General features: G+C 38.6%; 1 long non-coding RNA gene across 1 annotated transcript; it reads right to left on the reverse strand.

The window, feature by feature from the left end:
- Window positions 1–6,772: 6,772 nt before the first annotated feature.
- LOC138129628 (uncharacterized) lies at window positions 6,773–7,996 on the reverse strand. The gene is made up of 3 exons (XR_011159286.1): window positions 7,400–7,996; window positions 6,961–7,344; window positions 6,773–6,905 (listed from the first exon to the last, which is right to left on the reverse strand). It is a non-coding gene; the product is annotated as an uncharacterized lncRNA (long non-coding RNA).
- Between the last annotated feature and the right edge of the window lie 3,515 nt (window positions 7,997–11,511).

An 11,511-nucleotide genomic window follows, 5' to 3' on the forward strand; every position in this document is an offset into this window, starting at 1 on the left:
GTAGAACGGTGTGCATGAAGCGTTGGAACGTTTGTGCAGCGTTGCGGAGGCCGAAGGACATATACATGAATTCGTACAGTCCGAACGGTGTTGTGATTGCTGTTTTCGGGATGTCTTCGGGTGCGATTGGGATCTGGTTGAAAGCGCGCACCAGATCAATCGTCGAGAAGATGGTGCAGCCAGCAAGGTTGTGAGAAAAGTCTTGAATGTGCGGCACGGGATACTGGTCGGGTATGGTGCGTGCGTTGAGGGTGCGGTAGTCGCCGCAGGGTCGCCAAGAGGAGTCTTTTTTGGGTGCTAGGTGTAGCGGTGAAGACCATGGGCTTGCTGAGGGGCGGATGATGCCGTCATTGAGTAGTGCCTGAAATTCTGTCTTGGCTATCTGCAGTTTGTGTGGGTCCATTCGTCGAGTCTTACAAGAGATAGGAGGTCCTGGCGTGGTGCGAATGTGATGCACGGTGTCATGTTTGAGGGTGGTTCTGGTTTGCTGTGGGTTGGTTAGTTGCGGAAATTCTTTGAGCAGGCGGAGATATATTGAATCAGTGACCGCAAGGAGACGTGGAGGATTGGTCGCGGTTATGGTAGAGACGGTACGGACGCTGAGGGACGTCTGGGTATCGATTAACCGTTTGTTGCGGGGGTCGATCACTAGGTTGAAGGGGCTCAGGAAGTCCATTCCGATGATTGCGTGTGTGACCGCGGCTACAATGAATTTCCAGGTAAATTGTCGTCGTGCACCTAAGTTGAGATCCATGGCTCGAAAACCAAAAGTTGTAATGGTGGAGCCGTTTGCGGCGTGTAGCTGGAACTCGGTTGCGGCGGGACGGTAGCGTAGCTTGTTGACGGGGTAAACAGATATTTCGGCACCGGTGTCCACCAGGAATCGCTCTTTTGTGGCGACGTCGACTACGAAAAGGCGGCGTTGCTGGGGTACCGGACCAATTGCCGCCGTGAGTGGTCCAGTACGTTTGGTAGGAACAAGGCTGGGTGCATTTGGTCGCTTTCCCCTTGAAGCGGTTGTGGTACCAGCAGATTGTGTTTTCTGGTTTGTCTTGTTGTGCTGCTGGTCGTGCTGGTGATTGGTTACGGCGTTGCTGGCGGTTGCATGCTTTGCGGAGCTCGGCTACTTCTTTACGTAGTTGCGCGAGTTCTTTGCTAAGGTCGGTTGATGTTGCTGCTATTTGAGTGGCGTCAATGTGTGGCGCAGTGGGCAACATCTCGTGGACCTTGTCTGCGAGTTCAGCGAGCTTGTCCAGGGTGGAGTCCGTCTGTGTGGTCAAGATCACCTGAGTTTGGTGCGGCAGGCGATTTGTCCACAGGGATCGCAGAAGGTTCTCTGGTACTGTCGCTAGGCTTCGGAGGTGCCGTAAAAATTCAGAGGGCTTGCGGTCCCCTAGGTCTTCTCGTTGAAGAAGTTGTTGAATGCGTTGCTCTTCGGAGCTCGACAGGCGGGATATTAAGGCTGTCTTGAGTGCTTCGTACTTGTCGCTCCTAGGTGGTGTTTGCAGAATGTCGCGGACGACTTGTGCGTTCCGGAAGTCAAGGTTGGAGACCACGTAGTGGAACTTGGTGGTGTCGGCCGTGACGTTAGCTAGTGCTAGTTGGCTTTCAAGTTGCGAGAACCAGAGTGCGGGCTCGTTACTCCAAAATGGTGGGACTCGAACTGTGACGCGGTCTACCTCAGGGTTGCGGAGCGCAGGGGCCTCAGTCTGCACGGAAGCTGTGGATTCGCCGTTGTTGGGCATGGTGCGCAATCCAGGAGTCAAAAGTTGGTAATCACCACACAACACTCGCGAATGGTAACTACGTTGGCAGACTGGACTGACACTACTGGGGGCACTTGGGAGTCACTGAGCACTTCTGGGGGTACTTGGGTACACTGAGCACTTCTGGGGGTACTTGGGTACACTAGGGAGCACTGAGCACTGGGGTCACTTGGGTACACTGACTCACAACTGAAGCACTGGAAGACACTACTGAATCACTACTGGAGCACTGTTTCTCGGGGTCACCACTGTTGCGTTACACTTGGTTCACTAAGACGGGAACTGGACTGCTGAACTGAACTGCCGGGTGTGATGCTGGGGTGGAATTTGATTCCTCCTGGTGCCTCACAGAGCGGTAGTCGGGGGTTTGGGTCGCCATCTATCGGTGATTGCTGATGCTGGTGGAAGTTCCATTGGGATCGTCTAAGGCTCGTAGGCAGTAGCTGGTGATGCCATCTTCAGGCGATCGTTGGGAAATCTGCCGATAGATCTACTGGTGGTTGCGGATGTATTGTTGGTTGCAGTGACTGGCTTCCAACAGGTCGCTACAAAGTAAATGATGTATTAAGTGTGTAAAAATAATTAATTTTGGCCAAAGGAAAAGTGAAAATTGCCAAAATAATTTTGAAATGACAAAAAATTTCCATTAAACGATGTTACTTCCAATTTAAAAAGGATAGACCAGATTTAAGAGGTCCGGCAACAATGTACCTATTCAGATAATATAACCTTAATTTGAAAACAACCTAACCTAACACAAAATGTGGCAATTTCCTTTAGGGAATATAGTTATCACCGAGGTAATGCCAACAAAATCACTAGATGGTCATAGCCAACTCGGTCCCAAAAAGATCGTGAATGCCTTATATGATTTTGTTGCCAGTACATCGGTGATAACTAAATTCCCTAAAGGAAATTGACACTTTTTGTGTTAGGTTAGGTTGCTTTCAGTTTAGGGTTATATTTTCTGAATAGGTACATTGTTGCCGGATTTCTTAAATCTGGTCTGTCCTTTTTAAATTAAATTAAATCGTTTAATAGAAATTGTTTATCGTAATGAAATTATTTTGGTAATTTTGACTGTTCCTTTGACGGAGATTTAAATTATTTTTACACACTTAATAAATCATTTATATACATAAACTCGGTGCAGGTTGCAAAGACACACTTGTCATTTGCAACAGCGCTTTTATGGCATTTGAAATTACTTTAAAACTGTACTTATATGGATAATATTCAACCCAAACTATGATTTTCTGGTCCCTTTGTGCCTTCATTTGGTTCAGAAATATGAAAAAAATGCTGTTGCAAATGACAAGTGTGTCTTTGCAACCTGTACCGAATTTATGTATATGGTTTCTTACGAATATTAAAATAATAAATCTGGCAATGCGGTGGCAAGAAAATGTCGGAACAGACACTGACAAAAAAAAAACAGAGTGTGTCGTAAAAACGCACGATAGAAGTGAAACTTTTGTATTACAGCGAAACATTATAATTATTCATCAATCACTTTTAAATAGCATATTCACAACAAAATTGTATATTTTAATGAAGAAATTAAATTATAAACAACGGTAATACTAAACAATATCGAAGTGCGTATAGTTTGTCTCAATTCTAAATTTCCACCACCTGTTGAATTATGTTGGCAAAATAAAAATATTTCTAAATTGGGGATTCTTAATAACCAAAGTTGGCAATATAATTATTTCACAAACATGATTCGAAAACATTAAAGTTAGTTCATAAGTTTATTTTGCTTTTAGAATTTGATTTTCTACCTACTTACCTACTTACTGCATTTAAAAAAAGGTTTTCGTTCTTTTCCTTTATTCTAAAATTTTGAGTTGTAAAAACGGAAATTGACAGATAACCTAACATATACATTCTGACGCATTTTTCACCAAACAGTGTTGTCGGTTGTATGTCCAACGTAGAATGCAGTGTTGGTGGAAATTTAGAATTGAGACAGACTTTAGAACTAGAACTCATTGTTCATTTTTAAGCCTCCAAATTAAAAGAGTGGACATTATCGATAAATGCCGTGAGTGTGACAAAGACAGAAGTATACACAATTTTAAGGGATGTTTGTATCGTGTCAAACCCAAACAGATTATAACTTACATTTAAGTGAGATGGAAATATTGGCGCAACCGTTGTGCGAGACACTTCTCCCACTTGACCGACAGCGTTTACCCCCACCACTTTTCGTCACACAAAAAGGTTGCCGATCAGAATTTCAAAACCCTCCCATAAAAAGTTTCACTTCAAAAAAAATTGCATCCATTGCATCACTGAGTCAGTTAGTCCAACATGAAAAGAAAAAATCATAGCCAACTCGGTCCCAAAAACATCGTGAATGCCTAATAAATACACTGCGTTTTTTATTTCGCTGAACATACAATGTAACATGGCTATATTCAGTTCTAAAATGAACAAGTCAATTCATTTGAAATAGACAACCAAACTTACAGATCCATGAATCGTATGTTCAGTAAAATAAAAAACTCACTGTAGGTACTAAACTGTAGAGCAACAATAAACAACGACTTTGTTAATGTTCCGGTTCAAGGGTATCACGTAAACACGGACGAATCAACTAGGTAGGTAAGTGTTTATTTCTAGGAGGCAAAATACAACTTAAAGTTGACTCAAGTTGCAAAAAACCACTTTGTATTTGCAACAGCACTTTTATGGCATTAGTGATTTTAAATTACTTTTTTGCGCGATTGTACTCTATTTGCTTGTTTACCACGTCTGTTTCCAAGACGGTAAGCTCTGTTTACTCGTTGCTAGCGATAAACTCGACGGTAAGTAATTTTTGGTGTTCTAGAACGGTAAGTAAAGTTTATTTAAAATTAATTGATTATTATAATAATTTTTATGTAGACAGAAGTTGAAGACAAGATGTGGGGGCACTTTCTGGAAACTCATAAAGCTCTTGTAGTCGACTTTCCTTGGCGCTGCAATGAAATAGCATTAGCAAACTTGTCGCGACATTGGTATTGTCAAAATTTTCATACCCCGCATTTTCCTTGTCTTCTTGATTACATATTGAGTTCGCTGGTTTCGAAAATTCTTGATTTATGTAGACAGAAGTTGAAGACAAGATGTTAGCACTTTCTGGAAACTCACACGGCTCTTGTAGTCGACCTACCTTGCCGCTGCAACGAAACAATTTTAGTCTTCTTAATTACACGTTGAGGTCGTTAGTTTCAAATAGTATATTATATACCAAGGTGGAGAAGTTCATGATTATAGCCAGAGCGCCAAGATTAGAGCCCGAGGCACGCCGAGGGTTGTAAGGCGCGAAGGCTATAAGGGACTTCTCCACCGTGGTTTATATACTATTTTTTTCACTACTAGATACGTTAAAACCCTTTCTGATAATAATTATTAATCAAATTATTTTGTCGAATGCGACGGGTCCGAGTTGTCGTTTGTTGACAGTTGGTATGAAAATCATCTACGTTAACCAATGAAATCACGACAATCTTTCGTTGCTAGGTGACGGTTGTTCCATTATTCACCCTTGGTTAATAATGAAAAATTATTTACCTGTCACTGAGCCAACGTAGAAAAACGAAACTTCTCAGTGTTCTATGACAACCGATAACGCTAGACTTTATTACTAGTAGTGAAAAATAGTAAGTATATTATACGCCAAGGTAGAGAAGACATTTTTTAAGCCGAGGTTTAAAATTGTCTTCTCTAGCGTGGTGTATATATTATTTTTTTCACTACTAGATCCGTTAAAACCCTTTCAAATAATAATAATTAATTAAATTTGTTTGTCCGATGCGGCGATCCGAGTTCTCATTTTTCAACGGTTGCTATGAAAATTGAAAATCGTCTGTCTACGTTAACCAATAAAATCAAAGAAAATCTTTCGTTGCTAGGTGACGGCTGTTCATTATTGACCTTGGTTAATAATGAAAATTATTATTAACCTTGGGAGAGAAATTCTACTTCTGGGGTCGGTTCGAGAGTCAATAATGACGCCTTCTAAGACTAGTAGTGAAAAAAATTCTTTATTTGTGACGCACCCCACATTCAAAGTTTCTTCTACAACATCCACTTCGTTTTCGGAATCACTAATATCACTCATTTTACTGCTTGTTTTTCAACACAACTGGCGAAATTTGCGCACAAAAACTGCAATGGCGGTAGTTGTTTGCAGATTGCCTTAGAAACGCGATACAAAAATCGACATTGTGGCAACACGATGTGATGGGTATAAACACGTATCGCATTGGGCCTATTCTAGATGTGAATGTTTTGTAATAAATATTCAATCGCGCAAAAAATCTCATAAGCATCACGAACGTTAATGACAATGTACCGATCTCAGACAATTTTGGAGTCGTCGCAAGCTCCTCCTCCAAACAATTGTCTTCGATCGGTACTATGGCGGCCAAAAAATTTTGGCCGTCACTTTCTTGACATTCGAGTAAAGTGTAAATAAACCTTTAGGAATCGTAACCCCACTTTCGATTCTTGTCAGTTTGACAATCAATTTAAACTGTTTGAAGCGCAGATATTCCAAAAATCCGACATGAATGAACAAAATTAGAGCAATCGTACATAGATAACCTGAGGTAAACGTTCTGTGTAGTAGAAATGACAAAATAATTTTGAGTTTTGAAATTTACCATCCAAAAAATAACGTTCATAATCAAGATGGTAATCATGATGACAATAAAGTACGGATTACAATTTTTTTTTTTTGAATTGACAGACAATGACGGCCAAAATTTTTTGCCCGGCATAGTACATTGTCATTACCGTTTTTTATACTTAATATACAGAGTGATCAACAAGAAACCAAATCAAGAGTGCTACCTCATCTTTTGTTTTATCGAAACGTATTTCTATCATGGATCAGCCCCTTTTATTTACTTGCTTTGGACACTCGTTTTGTTGGTTGCCTACCTCTCAAAAATCTATCATTAATTGCCTTTATAAATTTTTTGTAATTCATGAATAATAGATTTAAAAGCAAGTTATAATTAATTACTATTTATTATTGATTAAGGAAAAAACACACAGTTACACAAAATTCCTTCATAAGGCACAATCCTGAGTTACAAAATTTTAAAAATAATTATTTTTCACAATTCTTTGTTTTGTTGTTTTCTGTAAGAAAAGTGTAAGTTATTATTCTCTAATTTTTGGGTAATTGAGAACTTACTCGTATCTTTTCTAGCAGTGTTTAAAACATTTAAATTACTCCAAGGTCAAAAAATAAGTTTTCACAAAAACTGCTCAAAATGTTCTCCATTGTGGTCCAGACAGAATCAAACTCGCCTCTCATAATTTCAAAAACCCTTATGAAGCTGTCAATTTGTTTAGGGTAATGTGTAGGTTTTATTTCTTGCAACACACAAAGGGAAACAAATTAATATCCTTCTTAAAAAATTTCTGATAAGTGCCATAACACAATTTAACTTGTTGTCTTAAACGCCTTATGGAAGTTGAGGGATGTTCCTTGATAATTTGTTGAACATTTTGCACCATTTCTAAAATTTGAACTAAGGACTGACCTGACTTCTTCTTAATGATGGGTTATGTTATGCTAAAATTAGGCACTATAATTTTAAGACATTGATAAACTTGTTGATAACCAATACCATCAGGTTCGGACATCTGGCTTAAAATTCTTCAGTGTAAGGGGGTACAAAGTAAGGCCAGTCTTCTTTTTCTTGTTTCACCCTCTTTCGAAAATAATCTAATAAAAATGCCTTCTCTTTAATGGTAAAACCCATTTTACAACTTATTCTGGGATAATTATTGCTTACAACTTCAATAAACGTCTGTAAACTTTGCCGAAATCGAAGATTTGTTTTCTAGGTTAAATCACTTAAATTGTCAACAACAACAACAACCTTGAATTTTGAAATGTGACATTTCAACGAAGCATCTCCGTACCAGTAGCGTCGCGTTTGGCAATAAAGATGATAATTTACTTACTCTTACAAATGTAAAATGTTGCTCTTGTTAATCTTATAAATTGTTTCCCTTATCTTATAATAATAATAAAATGCACAATTATAATTTCAACGTCTAAAATTCATAAAGTATCATTTTTATTAAGTAGCGTTTGAGACCATAAATTGTCTACGCCCATGTTTTGACCGCTTATGTGCATATGATTTTGCTACGACGTGACCGATAATTTGCAACGCTTGCTCTGATTTGGATTCTTGTTGATCACTCTGTACTATAAAACTGTACTTATATGGAAAGTATTCTATCCAAACTATGATTTTCTGGTTCCTTTGTACCTTTATTTGGTTCAAAAATATGAAAAAAATGCTGTTGCAAATGACAAGTGGTTTTTTGCAACTTGAGTCAACTATAGGTATCTAAGCGGAAGACTCGTTTTACTCCGAATCTTTTCTGAAATTTTCTTATTAGGGGAAACGTCGATATGATGGCACCCTGCCAATATTGGCTCTATTTATTTGAATTTATACAATTTGTCACTTACTGGTGGTGCTATAGACCACCGTGATACTGCTGTAGCAGCGGTGTGCCAGTGGAGTTGATTTAGCCGTTTAAATTTTGACAAATATTGCTCTAGGCTCTATATTACCTGTAAACTGTAAAGATATTAGGAGATTTTGACACATTAACTGTTAATTCGGGGTTATGTTTTATCAAATAATTAAATAAATACATATTTGGTATGAAGAAGTAGGAGTTTCATCATGTGTGCGGAAAGCCAATTTTTGTATACCAAAGATTAGAACGATATCAGTCAAAAACCTTAACAGCATCTGATTTTTTATCGGATAATTTTATTTTTACACGCAAGTTTTGTTGTAACTGAAAAAACTCGAGATCAAAAGCATTATAAAATCACAACAGCTTTAGCTGCCTAAAATACACTCAATCTTGACTTTAAATCAGGATAATTTTATTTTTAATTCCCTCAAGTTTTGTTGGCTCCTGGAAAAAACTCTCGATCAAAAGCATTAGACAAAATCGCTCCAGCTAAAGCTGTGGCAATTTTATCATACTTTTGATCCCGAGTTTTTTCCGTTGCAACAAAACTTGCGTGTAAAAATAAAATTATCCGATTAAAAATCAAGTTTACCCTTGAACAATAACCATATCGATGAAGAATCACCAGAAGGTCTACAACGAAAGTTTTATCACGTAGCAGCCTACGAACTCGCGTGGAGAGGAGGTGAGGCAGCTAGATGCCGGATCCATTTGTTCAAAGAAAAAAATAGTGACGGGAGTTTATCAGGTTGAATTGAGTATAATCCGATCTTCACTAAAAAGTGCCAAGGTGGGTCACAAAAGTGTGCTAACAGTAAGTGGCTTGCTTCGAATTTTGAAAATTCTAAAATTTGTCCAGTACGGTTATATCAAAGACTACTATGTCATCGTACAGCAAATATTGCAACAGATCGATTATTTTTAACTTCAAATCGCTACTGGAACCAAGAAAATTCTGTCGGATGGTATAAAAACATGCCACTTGGAGTCAACATAATTGCAAAGTGGACCAAGCAAGCAACCTCAAAAATTGGGTTGGATAACTCTTCGAAATGGTCTGGAAACAGTAGACAAAGAAGTGATTTCTATTCAAGAAAATATTGGTCAAAAAAAACAGAGGAGAATCTATTTCAAATGGTAATAAAATTGTGTATAACAACATTTGAAGCGCAATAATTTCATCTTTCTATTGAGACCATTACCATAGCTGTAAGTTCAATTGGCGAGCAGGAATCAGCAAAAACGTTGTTTATGTTCGAGTTTGAGAATGCACAGGCTGTGTGTTCCAGAACTGCCGCATAATATTTTTTAGAGTAGAAATTTAAGTTAGATTTAACGCTGGAAATTTTGACCTGACAAGTTAAAAAAAAACGAAGATAAAAGATTTACTAAAACTAGGGAAAAATAAAATTTTGAAATGAACACAATAATTTGTGTTAGTTCTACTTAATGACTTAGTTCATGTTTGATTGGAGTAAGAGATTAGAAACTTAATTTTGGAGCGATGCAATTTTTTCTTACTTCTTCTTTTTCTTCTTATTTTCCGTCAACATACCTAAGACATACATACCAACATAAAAGAGAACTTTAAAACAATGTAGTTTTGTTTTCTTAAAATAAAAAAGAAACTTTTAATAAAGACATAACCTGTAATATCCCAGCTTAAATTTGAATTGCCGCCCAGTTTGAATTTAAATTGCCGTTGCCAAAGGAGACCAGGAGAAGTAGAGGGACGTCCGAAGATGATTGAGAAAATTCGACCGCGGGGAAGTGGGGGTCACTTTTTAGGGTTTTAGTTTTTAAAAGGAACGCTCGCTCTCTACTCTCCACTCTTGAATCGAAGGGTTGTGTTTTTTGAAGTGAAACTTTTTATGAGAGGGTCTTGAAATTCTGATCGGCAACCTTTTTGTGTGACGAAAAGTGGTGGGGGTAAACACTATTGGGTCGAGTGGGAGCAGTGGCTCTGTCTTTGTCACACTCACGGCATTTATCGATAATGTCCTCTCTTTGATTTGGAGGCTTAAAAACGAACAATGAGTTACGCATTTCGTTATTGTTTAGTGTTATCGTTGTTTATAATTTATTTTCTTCATTAAAATATACAATTTTGTTGTGAATATGTTATTTAAAAGTGATTGATGAATAATTACAATGTTTCCCTGTAATACAAAAGTTTCACTTCTATCGTGCGTCTTTACGACACATTCTGTTTTTTTTTTTTTTGGGCCCGGTTAGTGTCTTTAACCGAGTTCTTCAGTTTGTATAATTTCTACAGGTAGTCATTTTGTTTGTGTGTATTTCAAACGCCACGAATCGCACACATCAGACACGTGCGCGTTCGTGAGGTGCGCAGTTTAATAGAGGTATTGTAATGATTTGAATACATTACTTTTTCCGCCAAATATTTGAACCTGCGCAAAACGGTAACAAATGTGGTCGTGATCGTCATCGAATCGGAGGAGCCCTACGTTGTGATTTTCTTTTGGCGGAAAAGGTTCGGAATGCAAACGGTGAGGGTTCCAGTTGGAAGAGTGCCGCAAATAAAACACACATGTGAGGGACGCAAAATACCTTTTATTAAAAATGCCTGTAATAACTTTGATGAAAAAGAAATTGAAACGAATACAAAAGACAGAAATTAAGGTTAACGAAGTACAAGAAATTAACTAGTTGAGTACATCACAAAGATAAACGACAAGATGAATGCAACAATATTTAGAATAACAGAAAACGGGTACATGACAGACAAAATGTCAGTTTAAAGCTTGCAAAACAAGTAAACCAATTATAAGGCAGTTATTACAGACAGGGACGGATGAAAAACCCTCTTCAAAAACCGTATCCCAGGTATTACTCATTTTTTACAATTCGATTAATGACAAACAATGTTTAATTTGGAACTACGCGGTCAAGGTACGCCAACGGGAACTTAGAGCTGGAGGTAACAAACTTTCGGCCGCGAGGGGACTCAGAAAATCTGAGTCGTCTTGAAAGCAGCGACATTTATAGGTACTCGAGGTATCGCGTGTCGGACTACTGTGTACCGACCAATTCCGAGTGATATTAGCGTTCGGGGTTGTACGATGAGCTTCTCAGAGTCGCGTAGAGCAGAACTTGTTCCACCTTCCCCAACCAACCGTTTCCGACAAACTCCCAAGATCCCTATAACTGCGACGGGGGCTTCACGTCAGCTTCTCAGAGTCGCATACAGCAGAACTTGTACCACCTCCGTTAT

Source organism: Tenebrio molitor, chromosome 4 (assembly GCF_963966145.1).
Source record: "Tenebrio molitor chromosome 4, icTenMoli1.1, whole genome shotgun sequence".
NCBI lineage: Eukaryota > Metazoa > Arthropoda > Insecta > Coleoptera > Tenebrionidae > Tenebrio > Tenebrio molitor.